The sequence below is a fragment of the Chlamydotis macqueenii genome, chromosome 4 (genome assembly GCF_036417535.1).
Source record: "Chlamydotis macqueenii isolate bChlMac1 chromosome 4, bChlMac1.mat, whole genome shotgun sequence".
Taxonomy (NCBI): Eukaryota; Metazoa; Chordata; class Aves; order Otidiformes; family Otididae; genus Chlamydotis; species Chlamydotis macqueenii.
In genome coordinates, this window is record NC_141559.1 from 76,252,197 (window position 1) to 76,264,224 (window position 12,028).

The following is a 12,028-nucleotide window of genomic DNA, read 5'->3' on the forward strand; positions in this document are numbered from 1 at the left end:
CACTTTCTTACTCACTCTCTGTCTTGGAGCAGATGAAAGGCTTTTCCCATCTTGGAGACAGGCAAAAAAACTCCCTCAAACTTAGGTGCTTCACCAGCTTTTTCTTCATGGTTTTGGAGAAAGCCACATCTGCATTCAGTCCAAGTCTGTTGTGAGAGATCCTGTCTGAAGGACTGACTCCGTACCTGGGCCAATTCTGGAAGGCACCCTGTGCTCTGTGCGAGTCGTTGTGGCAGGCGCTGGAAGCTGGTAATAGGATACATCCCAAGGATCCCCCTGATTAGGAGGAAGCAATCAAAATCTTCTAAATTTTCCCAGGATGGGAAAGCAATTTCCTCCTCCAGCTGTATGAGTGGAGCAGATTGAAAGGTCTCAGGGAAAGTAATTATTGCCCTTTGATGAGTCTATCTGGAAGCTGAGACTGGCTCATTGGTGTGAATAAACATTTTTGTCTTTGACCTAATTGCCTGTGCAAATCCAAGAAAAATAAAACATCAACTTAGTGTGTCTAGTGTCTATATCCCTGCATGTAATGTTGATTACTTTTATAAAGTATCACACAGATATATGGACATAAATAAGTAATAAGTAAAAGAATAAGGACGATAGCCAACCCATGTGGTAGGTATCCCAGATAAATCCACCAAGGTTTGGGTGCTGGCTGGTTTATATAATTTCCTACTGCTCTGTTCATTCTCTGTGATTTTTCCGGCCAGGCCTCAGTGAGGTTTTTGATTATGTCTGTCATAATATTGGTCATCTGCGTCTCTGGAAGCCAGAATTAATGAATTTCAGTAAAACCATGAAATATGGCAAAGAAGTACAATGGCTGTCCCTTAGACTGTCTTTTATTGTAGCGTCACACATGAAAGCTCAAGATTAGCAAACAACTGAATCACTGCTTGATTTTTGCACACTTTTAATATGAAGTCACAGTTCAGTTCAGTCCTTTAAAAAGGAGTCAACTGAGCCCAAAAGATCATGTTTACAGTTCCCAGTTGTCAGCAACAGCTTGCTGCTTAAAAAGGGAGACTTCGAGACTCCTTTTTAAGTGTAGATTAGATATAAAAAGAAATGAGTGGAAGAGAGAAATTCTACTTTGCACTTGAAATCTGCAAACTGGCCCTGAGAAGGAGCAATACAGCTTCAATCTGGGAACACTCTGTAAAACCAAAGCCTAGAAAAATGTGCATAGGTAAAATTACTCACCATCCTGATCGCAAAACACCAGTGTTGATGTTTCTTTGGATGTAACTGGAAACTTATTAACGACGACCCACTTTAGCTGGGGATTTTCTTAACCTATAAAGTTCAAGTAGCTGTTTCTTCTCCCCAGACCACTGATCTGGCTTTTCTGACTCTCGAGACTAAATAGACGCCTTGTGTGAGTGACCTTATTGACAATGCTTGGCACATGAGATTTTATTTTCAAAAAGTGAGCAACCAGACACCCGGGTTTAACTTGTGACCTATTAATATATCTAGCCGGGACACAGCAAGGCCACAGGCATCTCAAATTGTACATTCATTTGTTTGAATAGCATACTACTTTGTGCCCACGCACAGCCCGAGTCTGGGAGTTTTGCGGGCCAGGAGGGAGGAGCAGTGTAAGCCGAACCGCCTGGGCAAGAGCTGGGGCATGAGGAGGCAGACTCCTCTTCTTTTTTTCTATTGCTTTTTTTTTCTTTTTTCTTTTTTTTCTGGTTCTCAATCCAGGGAGGAATAATCTGGATAAACTGTCCAGTTGCACTGGTTTGGCTGTACTGACCTTTGTGTGCAGGGTCACGAGCTCATCCCTTTGCACCCATATGGAAAGAAGCAGCAGCCCCGTCCACACCTCTCCTTCCACCTCTCTTCATCTCATCTGCTGATCATCCAAGATGCTATTAAGGAGAGGGGAGAAATAACAACTATTATATAGTTGATAGTAAGTGTGTTTATGCAAGAAGAAGCTAGTCCACTCACCTTTTCCTTCCATGTCACCTAGCAATTACACAGACGATCCATACCAGAGGGGACACCAGTCTACCTTCATGCTGCTTGCAAGCACACTGCCTTACAATCTGAGGTCTCAACACCAGTTCATATAGCGACAGAATGAATGGGAGACATTTTGCCCAGCTTTAGCCATCAAAAAGGACTGATATTTGGTCTAACAGAGTCCAAGTAATCAATGGAAGGAAAGACACTTTTAAATAGTAGTTTCCACTATCTCAGCATGGTGGTACTCATCTCACTCTACTGAACAGAAAATACCAGAGATCAATATCCTTCCAAGAGTAGGGTTGGTTTTTGGTTTTTTTTTTTTTTTACTTTGTATTGGCAAGGAGACCAGACTGAGCTATGCTGCTAGAAAATGTCCGCTCTTATGGGGGCTTCTACCAGTCCCCTGCTAGGGGTAAACTCCCAGCGCCGTTTGCAGAGCCGTTCACATGAAAGCTCTGTTGACTGCCTCTAGGAAAATTAGCCAAAGTAGCTGATCCAGCCTTTTTCAATTACTGGGCTCAGCTAACATGGCTGATCTTGTTGAAGTGTCATAGGCCATATTTGCATGCTCCAATTTGCTGGAAGACACTGGGGCGTGGGAACTGTGCAGAGATAGATAAATGACCAGCTGGGGATTGGAACCACTTCCAGAGGCACCACTGGAGCCAGGAAGGTGTGTATTGGGTAACAAGATAGGCTAAAAGACTTCCAGGTTTTTCTTCAGTTGATTAGAAACTAAAAGCAGTTGCAAGATTTGAGGGCTAAAGCTTATCTGCTTTAGTAACTCTGTTCTGCTTTTCTTGTGCCAAGCAAAATGAAAATGGCAAGTCTAGAGATAGCCAAGCAGTCAAATTATTGAGGCTTAGAGATTTATGCATGTACACTCATATCTAGTTTTTAGAGCAAGACAGGAAGTTCCACTCCTCGGAAAAAAGATTAGGGATATGTCAGGCAGAGCAGATACAGTGGTGGAGACAGCGACTTAAAGACAAATAAATGAATGAGAAAGGTTACAGGTAGCAGATAAAGCACTAAAAAGTAATTTAATTGCAAAGGAAGGGATATCAGAGGTCACTGTGTTTCTGCTAGTTGTCAAGAGCCCTGCACATGGAGCAAAGTACACAGTGCTGAGATAGCCCACAGGTCCTTGCACTACGATGGAGTTGGATCTAGCTCTAGAGCAAACCCAAGCATCTGCTTAATTCCTTGGAGGTGAAGCTGCATTTACTGAATTTTCCAGCAACAGAATCAGTATAAGGAGTGCCTTTCCACTCCCATCCACAGCCACCCATCCCCTCTCCTCTTGCTGCAAGTTGTCATCCCTCTGCCATGCCCATTTGGTTGTTTTCTCAGATGTAAACCAGGTCAGTAAAAGTCCAAGGGAATCAAGAACTGATCTCTTACCCCAAGTACATTTCATTATTTTTGGAGGAAAAGGTCTGATTCATGTTTACCTTTTTGAAACCCCTTGTTCCCTTGCTCCCTAGGTGTCAACAGGCTAGAGGAGATATTGTGAAATATTTCTCAAGCTACATGGCACAGAGATGAAAGGCAGGCAAGTTCACAAAAAAATTTTGGATCCAGTTTCTCACTCGAGCTGAACTGCTGTGATCTGACTGTTATAAATGAAGAAGCAAATCTCCAAGGATTTATTTGCTGTTTTGGCAAGCTACGATCCCCTTGTCTTAGGAGGAGTGCTGTATGAGAGTGTTTAGCTCACTTGGCAATACATGGCATGTCCCTCCTGCTTCTGCTCCATAGAAGAGGTGATGTGCTCCTATGGAGCCCTTGGAGCATGGCTTTGATGCTGTGGTTCAGTCGCAGGCTTCCAACACAGTGATTGCCTCACTGGCCAAGGAGAAACTCACTACCTGTGGGCATGGGGCAGGCTTGAACCAGCAGGCCCAGCCAGACTAGGCTTGTTCCTGCGTGATGCAGCAGATGCATGTCCACTGGAGAACCCAAGCATGTCAGTCCTGCAGGCCAGGAGAGGCAAGACTTGAGTTGTCTAGTTGGTGGTAGGGCCTGAAAATGTTCCCAAACACATTTAATCACCAAGTCTGAAAGTAAAAAATAAGTTCAGAGCACTGCCAGTTCTTCAAGTTAGGGCTACCAAGAGGCACAGATCTGTAGTTTAATTAATCCTTCTGTCCTTCATGAGCCCTCTAACAGCTGTGGGATTTCAGCTGCTCAGGGCACAAGGACCACCATCTCTGCAGATTTTCCTTATCTACCTTCCTCCTTGATGGGAGACCATTTTGCTTTACAGTAAGCTGTGTGGGTGGATCTTTTCCATTAGGAGAGCGGCTCAGCTTGACCACTGTGGAGGTCTACATAGAAGCTTTTTCTAATTTCCCGTTGTAATTAATAAAGATCTACAGCATGATTCAGCTGCATATGCACAGATGTTTAGTAACATTTCAGATGCCATGGAGCATCAGACATCTACCCAGGGCTGACATGTACAACACAGGCCATGGAGATCCATGCTCCAAAGTTACATGAGACAGCAAGAGTATCTGAGATGGCACCACACACCTGTGACTTGTGCCTCTGCTCCATGCTTTGATACACAGCACCCAGCAGTCCAGTGAATGCCACCTGGCGTTTCAGTAATCCAGTGCTTGACGTGTGCGATGTTGGGATGATGGTATTTGTGCTCAGAGCAACAGTGCAAGTGGGCAGGAGTGATCTTCAAGGAAAGCAGCTCACCTGGAACCACTGGCATAGCTCCTGCTGGGAACGGGCTACCGGACTAGACAGAACCTGACAGCTACATGGATGTGAGCCTCCAAAAGCAGGTTAATTCATTTCCATAGTCTACAGTAACTGGTACCATGCTCAAGAGGAAGATTGGACTTGCTATCCTGGAAAAGCTGAGGCAGGAAATTAAAAATACTTTTCTAAATGGCATAGAGAATTTAGGTGAGTAAATTCCATGGACATAAAACACATAATCCCTGCAAGAATATAAATGCTCACAAATCTCTATTTTTTACATGCTCCTCTTCAGTTTCTTTGAATTTAGAGTGCAAGAAATATTACATATTTTAAAAAAAATCTTACATCTCGTGCAGTCCCTTTCCATGCTCTGTTCTCAGCACAGTTAACCCTTTTTTTGTTGTTGTTGTTCTTTTTTTTTTGTCCTTGTGTGACATTGCTAAAACACTTTGGATAAACTTGTCAAAACTCCCTGAGCATGAATACAAGTTCAAAGAACAACAAAAAGAGTAAAAAATGCTGTGAAAAATGACTGCCCTTGAGAAGAGATATAGTCACATCTCAGTGGGTGTGTGAGGAGGACAAGGGATTGCTGAGAATCGCATGCAATCAATGGGTAGTTTGGTGCAGTTTTCTACCAGTTTGACACTACTTTCTTCCTCTTTCTGAGTCTACAGGCCCAAATATATCAGTATTTCAGTATTTTCTCTGTCATTGTTCAAAATAATAAATTCAAAGGAAATAAACAATAAAAAAATTCTGATAGTGGCGAGGAACCTTGGAAAGGGCTTTAATAGATGCAACCGCACAGTTATACTGCCTGTATGTGTCTGTTTCTGCTTTTTCTGAGGTTTTAGTTCTTGCTTTCACAAAGGGGAATTGTGTGGTAAAGGGTTGTCAAATTGTATGTTTGCACACGGGATGGAAGAATGATAGCTGTAACAGCTAATGGGAACTGGCATCTTTTTGTATTATGGTTATTCATATTACCAATATTATTGTATCAGAACATATATATATATATATTTTTATATACACACACCAGATCAGGATTTGGATCATAGGAACTCTTTCAATAGAGCCTCTAATTTTGGCACAGTCTGTCTATTCCAAATTCCTCAGACTGCTTTTATAAAATGAAATTAAAAAATGCTTTCTTCATTGCTTTTGAAGAGAAGTGTCTCTGGCAAACTGCCACACACTTCACAGGACACAGGATTTCTCCCTTATCATCAGTGTAGCATTTTGGGTTTTCACAGACAGAAAGATTCATTACTATTTTGTTGTAAAACTGTGTTACAAAGCTTGAGTTTCTTCTTCCAGTTGGAAAAAATCAATGTCATAGCCAGCACGAAAGTACAACGTGAGAGCAATGAGGGAGACATTTTTCAGCTATTTCCCATGTGAGAACCTCAAGCTACTTCACAGGTCTCCAGAATAACTGGCCTTTTTTAGTGCTGAGAGCACTGCACTAATGAGAGATTGAGGATTTGTCCAGTTGGAAATGGATGAAGAATCAAGGCTAGAGACTAGGCTTTCTCAAGGCCCATTCTGCTCCTTAGCCTTTGATTTTCCTCCCTTCTTTGTATCGTAATATCCACAAACATAGAAAGACACCCTCTCTCTAGTAACCTTTGGCCACTGATAAGCAATTTTTTCTCTGTGTTTCCCATCATGGCAACCTAGAGCCTTCCTGGGGTGGTAAAAAATGCTAGGGTTTGCTCTGTGAGCCCAAAGAAAGGTTCAACTCCATATTTTCAGTCTAAAATTTAATATACACAAATGGATTAAGTTCATAAAGTAAAAAATGTATGGAATGAAACTAGAACCATTTCCAAAATGTGAAAAATATACATTCAATTAGAAGTGGATCAAGATGATTTATTTGTGCAGTAGTGTTGAGAGTGTATGTTGGGGAATATTGCAGTACAGTTCGTCTTACTGCTAGAGGTGAATCTGAGTCACCATGCTTGGATCACAGAGCGAACTTTCCCAGAATTTAGGAGGAAGCCTTTACATCTCACCAGGGAGCATTAACTTCAGTCTGTGAAGTTGTTTTGTTTTTTTTTTTAAATAAGTCTACTACCTGAAAACACCATAGACTTAGGCCCATGCAGTCTCCTACAGGAGTTTCCAGCTGGTGCAGAAATGCTCCTTCTCTGTCTTTGTCCTGTTGCACCAGAGACGGATGGAAGAAGATGGAAGAAGTGGCTGCTTGTCCCATGGAGAGAGAGCTTGACTCTCTGTCACCTCTCTCCCTGCATGACCACTCACCTTTAGTGCACAGGACCTGGAAGGTCTTCTCACCATCCTAGTCTTTGCTGGTGTCAGTGATTCTCCAAGCTGTGGAGCAAGAGGGACCTTATCTCTTCTGCAATAGACAGTTCAGGTGTACACATCCTCTCATCAGACTCCTCCAGCTGACCCAAATGCATCCCTGCCTGCAGATAGAGACTTTGTCATTGGGTGCATTCTCCAACCAACCCTGCCTTCTCTAACTGAAGCCATTTCCCCGTCTCCCATTTTTCCAGGTTGGAGTGTGCCACCTATCAACATCAAAGACACCCTCAAATGGTGTAAACGAAGCTGCTCTCCTGATTCCAGCTCCCAAATATTTCATCGATCAGTCACAGGCATAAAACACCAGATAGCTACCATGAGAAATTAGATGCCAAAAAACATTTGTTTTGGCTTAGGATGTGCTTGTTTAAATGTTAAAATCTCAGCCTGTAATTTATTTTAACCTGTTTTGTCATTTGCCCATAACTGCCTCCACCATGTTTTACAGTAGGCTTTTTAGGACTCTAGGAAAGAAGCAAGCGGACGCTGCTCAGTGTGCAGTCTGTGCTTTTGCATGGCGTGTGAGCATGAGGGTCAGGACCCGGTTCCTGAAGGAAGGTTTGTGGTATGTGGGTTCTATTGGGCTGATTTGATAGAGAATACCCTAAATTACGTATGAACACACTGTTCACAGGCTATAGTGTCCCCTCAGCCTACTCCAATGTGGTGTCAAGAGCAACCTGGTATTTGAAGGCAGAGTTGTGTATATGTTCAGCCATCCCATTAAGACTTACAGAGAGACTGTAAGTCTTAAGGGAGTCTCAAGGGAGTTTTTAATATCCTAGCAAGATTTTTCCATTTAATAGAAGATGCTTCACATCCAGATGAACAAGAGATCATTCACTGCAGCAACAAGCAGGACTTTATCTGCAGAATAAGCCTTAGCCTGGCGTAAGGGTACTGTTACGGGATGCAGGATCCCAGCACACAAACTCTGCCTGATTTGACCAAAATTGTATAAACTAATTCCATGTGATTCCTGTCATGTCCCTAATTACCTGGTCACTGGGAGTCTAAAACAGAGAAGCTAATCTGCTTGTCATATAAGTGACCAAATGTTCACCAGGCAAGAACAAAACTGCTTCCAAAGCCCAGGAACAGAGGACTTAATCTGGGATGGGAGGATGAGATCAAGATTCTCTTGGTCTAAATTGCACAAAGTAGATTTGAATCTGGGTTGCTACATCTCACATGGATGCTTAATTGCTAGGCTACTGTGTGAAGGTTAAGTATGTCTCTCACCCTGTTCTAGGATAAGTGAAAGTCTCACCCTTTTACCTCTGACCCAAAATTTCATCTTTGTAGGAACAGGTGTGTTCCCATGAAAAGCTCCAGTGAGCTGTCATTTTCACATAGAAAGAGATCTGAAATTGTGCAGTAAGCACTATTAAAAACCTTTAAATGTAAGTTAACAGCTATTGGCTGTGTTCAGGATTTGAATATTTCACTTACTGGCAGCAAATATTTTTATTTAAGCTGCAACTTTTGCAAGATGTGGAATATTGTTGCTGGATTCTCTTTTGTTGTGTTTTCTTCCTCTTTTAAATGCAGAGTGGTGTTTCAAAGAAAGCAACTTTTTGGCTTTTCTACCTACTATAGCCAGAGGGCAGTAACAAGAATAAAAAAGAAAATAAGAAAAGAGAAAATATTTTCAATCTCCTGACCATGATGATCATTACATCAGAATGATGGCATCACGTTAATAATTGTTACTATTGTCAGAAAATCACAAGCTACTTTAAAGAAGACTGTTGGCACCATTATTGTTTATAAGGCAGAGTAGCTGAGGCAAAGGAGGAAGATGTGACCTGTCCCAGGTTGCCCAGTAACAGCTGGCAGTAGTGTCCGTGTCTTTTAAGGCTTGCATTAACAGTTGTCTTGCCCCAACAAGGAGTGGGTTTGACCATTTGGTGCCAAGGACTCAACACTCACACTTCTCTATGTCTGAGGAGGTTTCACTCTGGAGTAGCTCCAGTCCACGCCTGAGGACTGAACTCTCCTTGGCTGCTGGAGCGCATAAAGTGCATTCCTGACCCACAACTTGCCAAGCCATGCCCAGCATTTACGCGGAAAGCGGCTCATGGCCAGGACTATATTAGGGTTGCTACGATATGTGAAGGCTGAGGCAGCATTTTGCACCGTCTCCGGTGTGGTATTTGCTTTTTTTGCTTTTGTTGCATTTCTGTTAATTTTTACTTCTTGCGTTTCTTGAGAGCCCTGCCGATGGGCTGTGGCAACTGCCACAATAAGTTGTAATATGGAGGCAGAAGGAGCTCCTGGGAAACCATGACCTGGGAATGTCCTCCAGGTCACTGAGCTCAGCAATACTCCTGGGCTGTGGCAAGGGAAGGCCAGGAGTTTTCCCCACGAAACCCAAAGGAAACTGATCCAGCCGAGAGAAACATATATTTCCATCAGATGCTGGTGAATATTGTATAGAAAAGGATTGCTGAGTCTGGGCTGCGCATTTTTCATGGTTTTTCAATAACTGCAGTATCTGCATTTGCAACCTTAGCTACCTAAGCATAAATGAAAAATGCCTACCCCACAAATAAATAATCAATTAAACTAAAACCAATCTTGGTATACACAACAAAGACCAATCATCAGAGGTTTCTCTGTAAAAGTTACACGCTGCCATAACTTCAGGGTAAACAAGTCTGAACCAAGAAGTGTTTTGTCCCAAGTCTGTATATTTTATGGGAAGCTGATGGTTATTTTCCATGGGAAACTAATTTTTCCAGAGGACAGTTTCAGCTTGGCGGCTCAGCACAGCACTGCTGTGACAAGCCGCTCTTTTAGCAGCGCTGACAGATTTTTTTTGAGAAATATTTATTTTTTCAGCTAAGTCATGAGGCCAGTGACAGGTACATAGTGGAATGAAACAGAATGCAGGGAAGCATGCAAGGAAACATGGAAGCTGGATCGCAGCCTTTTTCACCAACATAGCCAGATAGGACATAGGTTGAAGCCACATTTGTGTAGCTCTCAGAGCTACAGAGCTCAGATTAATGCCTAGAAAGGCATTAATCATGGGGTAGTCCAAGTTTGCTGACCAAATTAAAGAACTTGATTGGAAAATTTTCTGTCAGGTAGACTCAGAAGTTATTTTTGGTTTTTCTTGCCAATATGTAAGACGTAAATCATTTTACTTGATCCAGACCTGCATTTTTTTCAGGCTAAAAAATATAAATCAAGTGAAAAATACCTTCCAACTCCAATCCTGACCTTGCTGAGAAAGAAAAGTTTAATGTCAGTGAAAAAAGTTTCTGTTTAGCTCTTAACCAGATTGACACTTCTAAAGTCTAAATGCATCTTAAAATAAAGAATTAAGTTAAAAACAATCCACAAGGCTGAAAGGCACAGTTGCCCCAAATTAAATGTCTTCTAGAAACAGTGTCTTTCAAAGTGTCTTATTCTTTCAAATATGAAATTAGACATCTGAGTTTGCACAGTTACTCAAAGCACTGCCTAATAAAATGAATTTCTCAGACGAATCAGTCCATGAATATCTCGTAATGCATAGACTAGTGTTTGATTCCTGCTCTCTAAGTCTCCCTTTGTACCATACCCTGTGTCAGTTGCAGTGATGCTCTCTGGGAAATGATGTCTGGAAATAACCTTGTGACTGTACATCCCAAAGGACTTTTTGTAGATACCTTCCAAGAAAATGGCCATCGATTACTGAGAGCTGCCTAGAATAAACAGAAAATGGGTGTCACAAAGATCAGCTTCAGAATATCAGCTCATCTCAAATCTGTTCCTGTAAGTTATCAGTGACCTGCATCATTATTCTCCTTCAGAATTCTTCCTTATGGATGGAAACTGGCATATACTTTCTCCTTCTTGCTTTTGTTACTGAACACAGCCAATTCACTCACTAAATTCTCCATGAGCACAATATACTAAGTTCATCCAATGTTATACTTTCCTCATGCACTGCAGATTATTTCAGTTGCTCTTTTAGCAGTGCTATGAAAAAAAAAGTTCAGGCATAACCACAAATCCTCAGGGAGCAGAACTCAAAAGATAGCCAGTGATCATGAATCTCTGGAAACTGAGCTCAATTTTTAGTTACTGGCTTGTAAGCAGACGGTTTGTTTAAAGAAAAAAGGAAAGTTTAAAAAACATTTCATATGAATCAATATTTATAAAAATTTCTCTCTAGTCTTCTAATCATAAATTTCTGTAAATTTCTAGAAGTTATGCAGAAGCAGTTACTTGCCAAAATAGGCAACCACCTGAATTTAGGACTGTATAGTCCATGAGGGCTGACAATTTTAACACGTAAAGCATTGATCATGTCAAGCAGTAGCCAGTAAATTTGTTCGTACCACACTGTATTGACTTCACACCACTGTTATTTGGAAGGTCACTCATGCACATTGGAAGAGCAATGACGTCAAAGGTTGAATACGATGCAAGGTTTACAAGACACATTGATTATGAACAAGCAATTCTCCTGGTTGTTCTGTCAATGAGTTATCTGAAAGCAATTGAGTTCACTGACAGATAAATATGTTCCTTACCAGTCAAGAAGCTTAATGCACCCAGTATGGTCAAACTATCTATTGGTACAAATGCAGAAATGGTGGCAAGAAGGCTCCCATGCGTTTCTGCAGCTGTGGATGTTGTCTACCTAGACCCTAGTAAAGCTTTTGACACCATTTCCTGCAGTATTCTCCTGTAGAAATTGGCTGCTTGTGGCTTAGACAGGCATACACTTCGCTGAATAAAATACTGGCTGTTTGACTGAGCCCAAAGAGTGGTGGTGAATGGAGTTAAATCCACTTGGCAGCCGGTCACAAGTGGTGTTCCCCAGGGCTCAGTACTGGGGCCAGTTCTGTTTATTATCTTTATCAATGATCTGGATGAGAGGATCAAGTGTACCCTCAGTAAGTTTGCAGACGATGCCAAGTTGGGTGGGAGTGTTGTTCTGCTTGAGAGTGGGAAAGCTCTACAGAGGGATCTGGACAGGGTG